Genomic DNA, 13,084 nt, shown 5'->3' with positions numbered 1-13,084 from the left:
TCAAGTACAATTATTGCTCAATTACAAGAAAAACACATATATTTATTAAATTAAAATGGAGTTTTTCAACAATTAGCATGTGTACGCACTCATCACCTCACGTACACGACACTCATATAATATCAGTACCAAAATTCTAAGGGGAGTTCCCCCACACAAGGTTAGGCAAACCACTTACCTCGAACCAGCTCAAACTCAATCTGAAATCACGCTCTTGCCACGAGTATTCAACTTCAAGTGGCCTAAATCTAATCAAATCGATCTCATAATGTAAATATAACTACAACCAACGAATTTAGCTAAGAGAATCTAAGCTAGGATAAGAAAATAGAAAAAACGCCAAAAAATCCTCCCCGTGCCCACGCTTCGGAATCGGGTAAAAATCACAAATTATGAACACCCACTCACTCGCAAGTCTAACCATACCAAAATCACTCGAATCCGATACCAAAGCCTCAATCAAAATTCCAAAATTAGGCCTAAGAACTTTTCTCAATTTTTCCTAATTTTTCATCCAAATCCGAAATTAAACGATAAAACTAACAATAGATTAATGTATTAGAACCAAATTAGAGTTAGGATTCATTACCCGATCTTCCTCCTTCAAAATCCCTCCAGAAATCGCCCTCTACCGAGCTCCAAATCGATTTTCCAACTTATAAACTCAAACCCTCGATTTTTCTCTTTTTCTGCCCAGCGATTTCCGCTTCTGCGATCATGGGACCGCGCTTGCTATCCCGTTTCTGCGGCAAATAACCCGCACCTATGATATTTCATTAAACGTCCAAAACCCGCACCTGCGCCCACTTACTCGCAGATGCGGTCCGCTTTTGCGGTCCTTGGGCCGCATCTACGACCAACTCTACTCAAGCCTTAGACCGCACCTGCGGTTCCCAAACCATTTCTGCGGTGCGCACCTGCGGTCCCACACATGCATGTGCGGTTATGACAGGTTTAGCAGCCTCAACTTTTGCCTTAGCCCAAATTCCAATCCGTTAAGCATCTGAAACTCACCCAAGGCCCCCGGGACCTCAACTAAACATGCCAACCAATCCTGAAATATCATACGAACTTAGTCCAACCCTCAAATCACATCAAATAACACTAAAACCACGAATCACCCTCCAATCCAAGCCTAAAGAACTTGAAATTTCAAGCATCCTACAACCGATGCCGAAACCAACCAAACCAAGTTCGATTGATCCCAAATTTTGCATACAAGTCACAGTCAACACTGTAGAGCTATTCCAAATTTCAGAATCGGATTCCGACCCCAATATAAAAATTTCACTTTCGATTCGGAAACTTTAAAAATTTAACTTTCGGCATTTCAAGCATAAATAAGCTACGAACCTCCAAAACACAATCTGAATACGCCCCTAAGCCCAAAATCACCCAACGGAGCTAAGAAATCGACGAAATTCCATTCCGCGGCCATCTTCACACTGCTCCAACTACGGTCTAAGTTCTAAAGCGTAATCTCTCATTTATGGACTAAGTGTCCCAAAACGCTCCGAAACACAAAAAAATCCTCCCAGCAACTCACAATAGCAGAAACAAATACGGGAAAGCAGTCAATTATAAAGAACTTATAGATTATTATATTTCATTCTTGAAGTGAATACGGAAACAATGGGATAATCATTATGAATACATATTCATTCTTAGAAGTCAAGGAAATTATTTATGAATATAATCGCGCTAATGGTAATGAATATGTCACACTCACCTCTAGAAAGAGGTTTGAGATGAAATAAGAAAATAATTTTATTTATGGCATGAATGGTCATTGATCATGTACCTATTGTGATTATGCCAAAATATTATGGTAATGTGATTATTACAGGGCTAAAGTAATGGAAGCAACATATCTTGCCTATAATGATTTTGACCATGACCATAATGGTATAACTTTCTCCTTCAACGAGATGTTCACCATATGGATGCTGATGAATATGTGGTAGTACACAATTAACCGAGAGCTCTGGAGGAGCCAATTATACTATTTTTGGAGAAATAAAATTATATCAATAAGTTATTGTGTCGTAGTGAATCTCAAAGAAACTTATTGAGTTTCTAAAGTATTTTCGAAAGCGGCTGGTTATATTGAGACTATAAATAAAAGAAATATTTAATACCTTCTATTACTATATCATTTAGCGGGATAATATGTATGTAAAAAACTATCGCTTTATTCTCCAGTTTGTACTACATAAATAATAAAATTCTACAATAAAGTATAAGTTTATTGATATAAAAACCCCAATCATATTCATAATAAACTTTGAGTTTATTGATAATTGCACATGCCATGGCATAAACCTAAAGTTTATCAATATTGATAATTTATCCAGTTGACATAATTAGTTTAGCCGTGTTAATTTAAGTATGATATGCAAAAATAAAAGAGAATTCACATGGGTAAATATTAAAGAATTAGAAAGTTCGTTACGAGTTCTCTTATGTTGCTTGTTCTCATTAATTAATAGACCACTAAAACTGGGATTGAACCCATGACTGCTGAAAATATCAAAGGTGAATATGAGCTCATTAACCTGTCATGTATATCACATAAGATGCATTTATAAAATGATTACATGTGCGTTTATTCTTAACCTGCAACCTAGTGTTTGCGAGGTAACTTACTCAATAATTTAATTTAGAGCATAATTTTATGATTTTCTATTCAAGACATTTCATCTTGATAGTTGGTTTACATCACAGTTGGTTTAGCAACATGATTTATTGAGTACCTCCACTTAATAGTTAAACTATTGCTTATGAGAACAAAATTATCTATATCAGTTTGATACACGTTATATACGAAAATATATTACATTCTCCCCTCACAAGTGGTTCAGAGTCGGGAACCAAATAATTCCATCTTATTATTATTGATGTGCGTTTTATATTGATTAACATCATAATGCACAAAGATGAGTTTCCAAAGTTGAGGAAGCAAGTTAGTTTTTCTAACATGAGGGGGGGGGGCAAGATAAACAATTGAGAAAAAGTTACATAGAATGAATTGTCATTTGTACATCTAGATCTTTGAATAAGATAATATGAACTTGAAGTTCATAAAAATATAATTCATCTGCAATATATTGCAAAGCATGCTAGACGCATTTGATGCCCTAAAGAAAGTAACTATATTCTCACTGCAAATACTCCTATTAGAATAAGTCCTAGAAGGACAACGTCTATGGTACACTTAACGCGTATAGACAAATCGATTTTAAATAAAATTCTTGATAAATAAGATGAGCAAATGATCATAATAATGAGGTAAGTGATCTAGAAGATCACATGACATAACACATCATAAAATCTCAGAGAAGTTCAGGTACCTGAAAATATGAATGAAAAGATCTCTATGTTATGTGTTTATGAAAAATGGAGGTTGGAGCTGATATAAAATGTTCGTCGACTACATCTATGATACACTAAATATATATGAGGATATGAAGTATGGAAAAATAATTTAAATAGAATTGGTTTTATATAAAATACATGTAGTTTTGGATCTGCAGTTCAAATGCTTGAAAGTATAAAGTTAACAGAGTGTGTAATTATCTATCTTATATGTCTAGCATGACATGAAAACTTGATATGCATCTAAATTCTATTTTAACTTATATGACAAATCTAAAGTTTATTTATATGACTTATTTGACTATACTTATATGACAATCCATGAACCATTTAAAATGCTTAAACCATATATAATTCTTGGTCCTGAAGTGCTATAACTATAAGCATGATAATATGATAGCAAGAGTTTTACCCCTATGTGAAGATATTGAAATGACGTTTCCAACAAGATCATATGAAGACAATACATCTATCAAGAATGATAAATCTCTACTAATGATATTTTGAAGATGATGCATGAGAAAAATTAATACACATTGTACTCTTTTTTCTTTATATAGTTTTAAAGTGTATTTTTAAATATGTGTATTCTTTTGTCTTCACTAAAATTTTTTCTCATTAAATTTTATTTTAGTTAAAATTTTAACTAAACATATTACTATCTATTAAATAGATATGTAAGGAGTATTATAAATAAAATGTTACTTTATAGCTAAATATTCTATTCTATTGTAATAGGTGTAAGCACGTGATTTTTGCCCTATATGAGAATTACTCCCAAAAAATTCAGAAAAATAAAATAATTTTTCTTGGTGTGCAATTTTTGTGATATTTTGTGTAACTATTTGTATGTTTGTCTATGCATGTTTATTTGTTAAATTAATAAAAAATACAAAAATAGGCATCTTTTGCATTTTTAGCATTTAATGTCCAAATGAACAATTTTATGCTTAATTATTACTTAATTGTGCGTTAATTGTTATTGGAAGTTAATTTGCGCTTTTATAACTTAATTTAGTTCTTAATAATAATTTAAGTACTTTTATAATTTAGTTTTAGAAAAATAAAAGAAGAAAAGAGAACAAAAATACAAAGAAAAATCGGATTGGGCCACTTCTTCAATTTCAAACCACAGGCCCAAATAATTGCCCAACTTTCCCCATGACCCGGTCCGTTTCAAACCGGGTCGATCCGGTCCACTCCATTAACCCAACACCCCTTCTTCATTTTTGTCCAACACAAAAACAAAACCAAAAAAATAAAAAATAAAAAGTGAATTATCACTATTAATAGTTTTATTTTTTGTTTTTTATATATATAAAAAAAATCCGAAAATATTTTATTTTATTTATTATTTTTATTTTAAAAAATATATATATATAGTAATTTCGGAAATGATTTTAAAAAAATAAAAAAAATAAAAAAATAAAAAAGAGTAAAAGAATGTAGAAAATTTATAAAAAGTAAAAAGTTTTAAAAAATTTAAAAGTAAAATAAGGTTGGAATTAAAAAATAAATATAAAGGTATCTGAAAATTTAAAAAAATTTAAAGTAATTGAAAGTAGCATTTTTAAAAGAAAAAGAAAAGATAGTGGTTTGTTTTTTAAAGAAAAGTTAAATAAAGTGAGATTCTCTTTTAAAAAAATAAAAAGTGGGATTTTAAATAAGATAAAGTAATTAAAGTTGGAATTTTAAAAATAAAAGTAAATAAAGGTGGGATTTCTTTTTCTAAAAAAATAAAAACAATTTTTAAGTGGGATTTCTTTTAATTAAAATAATTATAAAATAATAAAAAAACAAATCTGAAAATTTCGAAAATTTTGCTATAAATAGAAGAGAAAATTAGGAAGAAGGGGTGGAAAAAAGAGGAAAAACTAGATAGAGAGAAGAAAAAAGAGGGGGCGGAGTGAGAAGTATACACCCGATATACATTCTGGATACACTGAATATACAGGGGCAGAATTCATTTTGGAGAGTTTTGAAGTTGAAAAAGAATAGTTACTGCTTCATTGCCTCGCTTAAGATCTGAAATAGTCAAAACCTTCCTGCCTTTTACTTCTTCTCTATACTTGGAGTCGTTTATAGTCTCCTGGGTTTTCTGCTATTCCTACTGTACTGGTTTGCGGTGTTGCTGAATCTGCTGTTGCTGTGTTATTACTGCTGCTGACTTCTCCTTCTTTTGTTCTTGTACTGCTGTTTCCAGGTATACATTTGTACAATCTCGGCTTGAAGCAAAAAATGAAATATTAATCATGCTTTGTTCCTGTTGAATTCCTCCTGTTTAGATTTGTGGTTGAATATAATTTTTCTTTCTTCGTATAAAGATGTAGTTGAATGATTAATGGATAATGAGGTTGCATATGTATACTTTCTTCATCTAATAATGTTAGTTTAAATTAATCGGAGAATAATTAATCTGTTTTGATATTATGGTCAATCTCATGTTCTAGTATTATTGAATAACAGAATATAAAATGAAAGCAGTTTTTCTTTGTACAAACTCGATCGCAATTTTCCATTCGCATTAGCCGTAAACTAATAACTAATAAGTTACGTTTTTCAGCATGTAAATAATTAAGAGATTTTCTTTTATTTTAGAGATGAATTTAATAGAAAATATAGTCATTGTAGGTTTATCCTTTAAAAATAAAAATGGGACGAGCCTAGCCAAATAAAACGTATAGATTGCGGGGCCCTCACAAAATGTATGGTTTAATTAGAATTCGGAAGAACCGTTTAGCGAATTTCACGGTCTTCCCCCAAATAATAACGCGATAGTCTCTTTAGGCGCGTGTTTAATATTTTACTTTCTTAAGCCTGGGTGTGCATTTCATGCGACCCGAATCCAAATCCCAAAACATCAAATAAAACGTGTTCCGGATTGTGGGTGCATTTCATGTGACGCAGTCCAAAGACGTGTTTTAAGCGATGTTCACATTTCTTTTAAAAACATTAATAATAAAGCGGTTAAAAGATAACATTTGCACATAAGTTCATATTTGTATAAAATCAGATAATCAAGCCGAATATAATAGTTGAGCGACCGTGCTAGAACCACGGAACTCGGGAATGCCTAACACCTTCTCCGGGTTAACAGAATTCCTTATCCGGATTTCTGGTACGCAGACTGTAATATGGAGTCATTCTTTTCCTCGATTCGGGATTAAAATTGGTGACTTGGGACACCCTAAATCTCCCAAGTGGCGACTCTGAAATAAATAAACCAATCCCGTCTCGATTGTCCTTTAATTGGAAAAAACTCCCTTGCACCATCGCGGGTGCGGAAAAAGGAGGTGTGACAGCTCTAGCGACTCTGCTGGGGAATACTTTGACCCAGAACCACTGGTTCTGGGTTAGAAATTCGAGCTTAGATAAATTGTTATGTTTGGCTTTATCTGATTTTTACATGTTTTGAGCCTAATGTGCTAAATGTTGCCTTTACCGCTTTGATATTATTTGAACTGTATATAAACTGTGCCGAAACCTACTCTTCTTACCTCCAGGGATGTGCTTACTGGTTAAGACTCCCTATTCTATTAGTGTCATACCCTAAATAAAAGAGGCTCGGAAAGTTTCTAAGCCGGCTGGCCTTTTGGTTCCCGGACAGGAGCTCCTTCCTCAACTCGAGTGGTCCGCTCGGGTACACTGTCTAGAACACCGACCCAGGTTTTGAACATAGAATAACGTGACTTCATGCCGAATCCCTAGTAGGAACGCTTATTTGCATCACGTTGCATTTGACTTAGGGGACTCAACACAGGGGTTGGGTCCGTCTAGGACTAGCAACCTGATATGAAAAGGCCATCCTGATGCATCCTATTTGTTTTTCGTGCATTTATTTGTCTCGTGCCCGCATGCTGACCGGTGTTTGAATATTATGAATATTGTGAAATTGAAAAAAGGAAATAGCGGTTAGGGAATTGATTGTTTATTTTTGAAAAAACCCAATACCCAAATACTGTCAAAACTCTGCCGAAATTTTGGAAAGAAAAAAAACGTCTTATTAGTTTGTTTTATTAAAAGCAAAGGAAAAATAGAAAAAAAAATCGTTGTTTTGTTTTGTTTTTCAAAAAAATATATAGTTTGTCTTGTCATAAAAATAAAAATTAAAAAGAGTCTTACTTTTTTAAAATGGGGTTTTTATGAAAATTCAAAAAATAATAATAATAATAATAATAATAATAATAAAGAGTCTTTCATTATTTGTCACAAATATATACATATAATAATAAAAAAAGAGTCTTTCATTATTTGTCACAAATATATACATGTATATATATATATATATCCAAAAGTTTTTATTTCCAAAATATATATATATGTCTTTATTTGTTGCAAAAATATTTGTTTTGCCAAAAAGTCTAGAAAGGTTTTTAGACCCCCAATTTTCAAAAACAAAAAAAAATCCAAAAATATTTTCCATTATTAACTTCTTTAGAAAGTCTTTTAACTATTTTTTTTAAAAAAAATGTATAATAAGATAGAAAAAAATCCGAAAATATTTTTCTTCTTTCAAAATTGAAAAGAAAATTCAAAATTCAAAAAAAAAATATTTTTTAGAAGCATTTCTTTTATTAAAGGTAAAATTCCGAAAAATATTTTCTTCTTCCTTTAGAATAAAAAAAAAACAAATGGAAATTAAAAAAAACATATATATATCTTAGAAGTCTTTCTTTTAAAAAGAAAATCAATCAAAAATATTTCCTTTCTCCTTTTAAAGTAGTTCTTTCACAAATTCAAAAAAGGAAGTTAGTTCATCTACTTATTCTTGATTGCCCGAACTACGCGGGTTTGATTCTCACCGGATGTGAGATACGTAGGCAACCCTCATCGGGTCCAACCCCACCTTTTGCTAAAAAAGCCAAAAATAAATAAATAACAAAAAATATATGTCAAATTTTAATTTTGGTGATGTTGTTTTGTCATAAATAGCCGAATGTTCCCGAATGGGACGCCGGAAGGCTGACTTTGCATAAACAACCACCTTTGGGTCATTTTTTAAGACTTGGTCCAGTTGACCCCCACAGCCTAAAAATCTTCGTCCCCGAGACGTTGAAAGGCCGTGTTTGCAATATTGACTTTTCTAATTTGAAAAACGATAAAAAGAGTTATAAATAAGTCAGGTGATGCTGTTTTGTCATAAATAGCCGAATGTTCCCGAAAGGGACGCCGGAAGGCTGACCTGGCATAAACAGCCACCTTTGGGTCATTTTGAGATATGGACCCACACAGCCTTAAAAATCTTCGTCCCCGAGGTGCTGAAGGGCCGTGTTTGCAACATCAGGTTTTTATTATAATTTGAAAAAAAAACAAAGAGTCGGCGGTCAGGTGAATACCGTTTGAATTTTGTCATAATAAGCCGAGCCAGCTTCGGCCGCGTCTTAAACCGTTCTTGCCGAAATAGCCTTAGAGTATCTTTCAGTTGTCGAAAGGTTGTTTTCGTAAAAGAATGGACAAGTTGGTAAAGTGTCAAAATAATCCTCCCCAGCCTCAAAATTCATGTGAAGTTTGACAGGGGCCACATTTGCAAAAATAACCGTTTGGTTGCATTTGACAAACTGGGAAAGGAAGCTGGCCGTTGTTTTTGTAAATCTTTTGATTAGAATATGCGGGTTGTTTGATTTTCAAGTTTGTAGGTCATCTTTAAACCTTCGAAACCCAATTTGTTTTATTATGAAAATTGATAAAGAAAAAATGTTTCATTGCTTTTACCTTTCATTTTGTCCGAACTACGCAAGGTCTGATTCATGCGGGGTCATGATACGTAGGCAATCTCCATAAGATTCGACCAAAACAAAAAAAAATGAAAAAAAAGACAGAAAAAAGAGAATGAAAAAAAAACGAAAAAAAAAATGAAAAAATGAAAAATGAAAAATAGAAAAAAAAGAAAAATGAAAAAATTTGAAGAAAAAAAGAAAAGAAAAAAAAGATGTTGTCAATAATGAGGACCGACTGAGTCCATTCTAACCTGTTTTGTTTTGAATCACAAAGTTAAGGTGGTTGGTTTGTGGTAAGCCGAACAATGACACCCAGAACATCGCGAAGAATCCTATTGGGAACTTGTTGACGGGTGATGATATTGAAGTTGGCAACGGTCTGGCAATACTGATTGCAAAGCAAAATGGCTAAGATGCCAGTTTCGCTAAGTGGGAGGACGCTCCGTTCCTTGGTTAACAAGAAAGAAGCAGTTGGTGGCTTATTTTGTTGTCATTTCTGTTTGTTCGGATTATTAGGATTGTAATTCGGATTTTGTTTTGTGTCAATATCTTTCCGCTTATCTTTCCGTTTTGTCATAGCGGTTTGTTTAAGTTTTGTCCAGGTTGTTTAGGATTTTATTTCGTTTGTTTTGTTATTCAAACCATTTCACCGGTAGTCTAGCACAAAATCCAGTCTTTTATTATTTCCATTCATCTTTTTGTTTAGTTTTTTTATCATTTTGTTCAGCGCCGATTCTAGTGACATGACATGCGCACACAGTTTGGGCCTAATCTTTAAAGTTAATCATAAAACCCCGAAAAGATGATCAGAACATTTAAAGGAAATAAGAACGGTTTGAGATTATTCGGAGCTCGAGTCATGTGGAACTGGGGAAAGTAAAACATAAAGAAAACCGTTAAAGGCAAGATTTGCCAAATTGACATAAGGGTCTTCATGATAATGAGAAGTAAGAGTGTCGCCCAATGGTGCTTTAGAAATGGCAAATGAAAAAGCAAACGCGTGAATATAATTGTCAAGTCCAGCATCATCGGAAGAGACTATAAATCTTTATTGTGTTGTTTGCACTTGGCATGTTTTGAAGACTGGAATGACGAAGGCAGTTTGTTCTGCTACCTAAACACTTTACCCTTCGTTACCCCTTTTGAGCCTTATTTATTTTCCTTCATACCCCTCGTTCGGAATTAGTAGCAATGAATAGAAAACGCAAGCGCGGTAGGTAAACAAAAGAAAAAAAAGGAGAAAGAAAAGAAAACAACACAACAAAAAAAAAGGGAGAAAAGAAAAAAAAAAGAAAAAAGAAAAATGATAACAAAAAAAACAAAAAAAAAACAAAAGAAAGTCAAATGAAAAAGAGGAATTGGGAACTACGTTTGACCTGATTCCTCAAAGAGGATACGTAGGCGCTTTACGGCTCGGTCATAGTTTTGAAAAAAAAAAATATAAAGAAAAATCAATTAAAATATCCCCAAGCAAGAAACTGGGGCAAAAGTTGTGTTTGTTGTAAATAAATCTAATTCCGAAGGTTGTAACTAATAACCCAAAATTAATGCATTTTTTGAGCCTTTAATACCTTTTTTTCTAGCCCTATCCAAAACCCACATTACGGTCCAAAGAAAGACCTTCTGATCAGTCTTCAAAAGATGCCAAGTCAGACAAATGAGAGTCTCCCCGGTGAGCATAACATTCTGTTCCACAGCAGAAAGGACTCTAATCCCCAGCAGAAAGAGTCATACCGGCGACACTCCAAATCCCCAGCTAGAAAGTGATACAAATGAGAGAGTCTTATCGGTGAAAACCTTCACAGGCACCATAAGGCGATGAAAGCTGAGAGAAAACCAAAAATGAGAGAGACTTGATAGTGAAAACCCTTCGGGCACTACAAGTCGAATAAGATTGAGAATCAGATGGGGAATCGCCAATTGAAGATCTTGAAAGATGATTGACGGTAGAGGATAGGCCACATGTGCATGTCATGACCATTAGAGCTGGTATCTCCATTTGATAGATTTTCATTTATAGTTTCTTTTGTTAAAGAGTCATCTTTTCTTTTGTCTTTATTCTGTTCCCTTTTATCTTTTTCCTTTCATAGAAAAATCCCCAATAGAGTCTGTTTGGTCAGAACAAGTGTGAACTGACTTCAAAATAGGCCATCAGCTTTCCAAAATGAGATCTGACTAGTACATCCAAGTGGTATAGTCAGCAAGGAACAAACGCGAGGCCAGTGTCAAAAGATATCCCCAACAGAAGGGAATTGACAGAAGGACTGACAAGTGTCAAGAGGGATACCATTGCCTTTATCAAAGGTTATAAACCTCAAGGCCAAAGCCCGTGGGCAAATCAAGGAGAGCAATGAGCATGATTTGGGAAATTCATACTAGACTAAAAGGTCGGGGAAATGCCAGTTTCCGAGCTATGCCACAAAAGAAGAGGGATATCCCCAGAAAGGAATTATCCCCAGCAAATAATATCATCCCCAACAAGTTGTGGAGCGCAAAGCAAGGAAGGAGAAAGGGAAAACCATCCCAGTAGGAGTATCACAACCAACCACCATGTTTTAAACTAACAAATTTTGTTTGATTTGAAACAGGTAAAGGAATGGGCATTGACGCCAGAAATGCATGCCACAAGGGATATTACCAAACTGGGGCAGAAAATTTTCCTTCCATTTAGAAAATTTTCTGTAAGTCAGGTACCCATGCGGGAAAAAATAAATATAACACCAGTCTCAAGGGAAGTGGTCTTAGAACCAGTGTTGCCCCAACATAATAAGTTTCAATGGAGGAAGTTGTTCCCCATCAAAGGAATCAAAATCCCCCAGCAGTGTTATCCACGACAGCGTTATCCCCAGCTGATAACATTTTACCCCCAACAGGTAAGTAAATAATTCCCCAACAGTGTTATCCCTAGCAGTTTCGAGGAGTCCAACACGAGTTTGGTGAAAATCGGTATCCTCAGCGGTTCCTTTCGGGGAAAGGCAAAACGAGTCTCAAGGGAGTTAGTCTTCAAAGAAAGAAGCTAATAATAATAAAAAAAAAATTAAATTTTTTTTTTGGGGAAGGTAGAAAGGGAAAATTCATCCCAAGCAAAATAATCCCCAGCAAGTATTCGAGATAAGATATTTTCAAGTCTTAAGGATATTTTGGGTTCATCCGCCCTCAAATAGGATCTTTTGGGTTCATCCGCCCTCGAATAGGATATTTTGGGTTCATCTGCCCTCGAATAGGATATTTTGGGTTCGTCCGCCCTCGAATAGGATCTTTTGGGTTCGTCCGCCCTCGAATAGGATATTTTGGGTTCGTCCGCCCTCGAATAGGATCTTTTGGGTTCGTCCGCCCTCGAATAGGATCTTTTGGGTTCGTCCGCCCTCGAATAGGATCTTTTGGGTTCGTTCGTCCGCCCTCGAATAGGATCTTTTGGGTTCGTCCGCCCTCGAATAGGATCTTTTGGGTTCGTCCGCCCTCGAATAGGATCTTTTGGGTTCGTCCGCCCTCGAATAGGATATTTTGGGTTCGTCCGCCCTCGAATAGGATATTTTGGGTTCGTCCGCCCTCGAATAGGATATTTTGGGTTCATCCGCCCTCGAATAGGATATTTTGGGTTCATCCGCCCTCGAATAGGATATTTTGGGTTCATCCGCCCTCGAATAGGATATTTTGGGTTCATCCGCCCTCGAATAGGATCTTTTGGGTTCGTCCTCCCTCGAATAGGATCTTTTGGGTTCGTCCGCCCTCGAATAGGATCTTTTGGGTTCGTCCGCCCTCGAATTGGGTTCGTCCTCCCTCGAATAGGATATTTTGGGTTCATCCGCCCTCGAATAGGATATTTTGGGTTCATCCGCCCTCGAATAGGATTTTATTTTCAAAGTTGTTGTTGAAACCAGGCGCCCACCTAAATAACGAGAGGAATACTTTTCTTGTCTGTCCATTGCATATTTTAGGTGCCCACCTGTATAACAAGGGGATACATTCCATGCCTTTACCAATAGGAGACG

Source organism: Nicotiana tabacum, chromosome 20 (genome assembly GCF_000715075.1).
Source record: "Nicotiana tabacum cultivar K326 chromosome 20, ASM71507v2, whole genome shotgun sequence".
Lineage (NCBI taxonomy): Eukaryota > Viridiplantae > Streptophyta > Magnoliopsida > Solanales > Solanaceae > Nicotiana > Nicotiana tabacum.
This window is presented reverse-complemented; position numbering follows the sequence as displayed.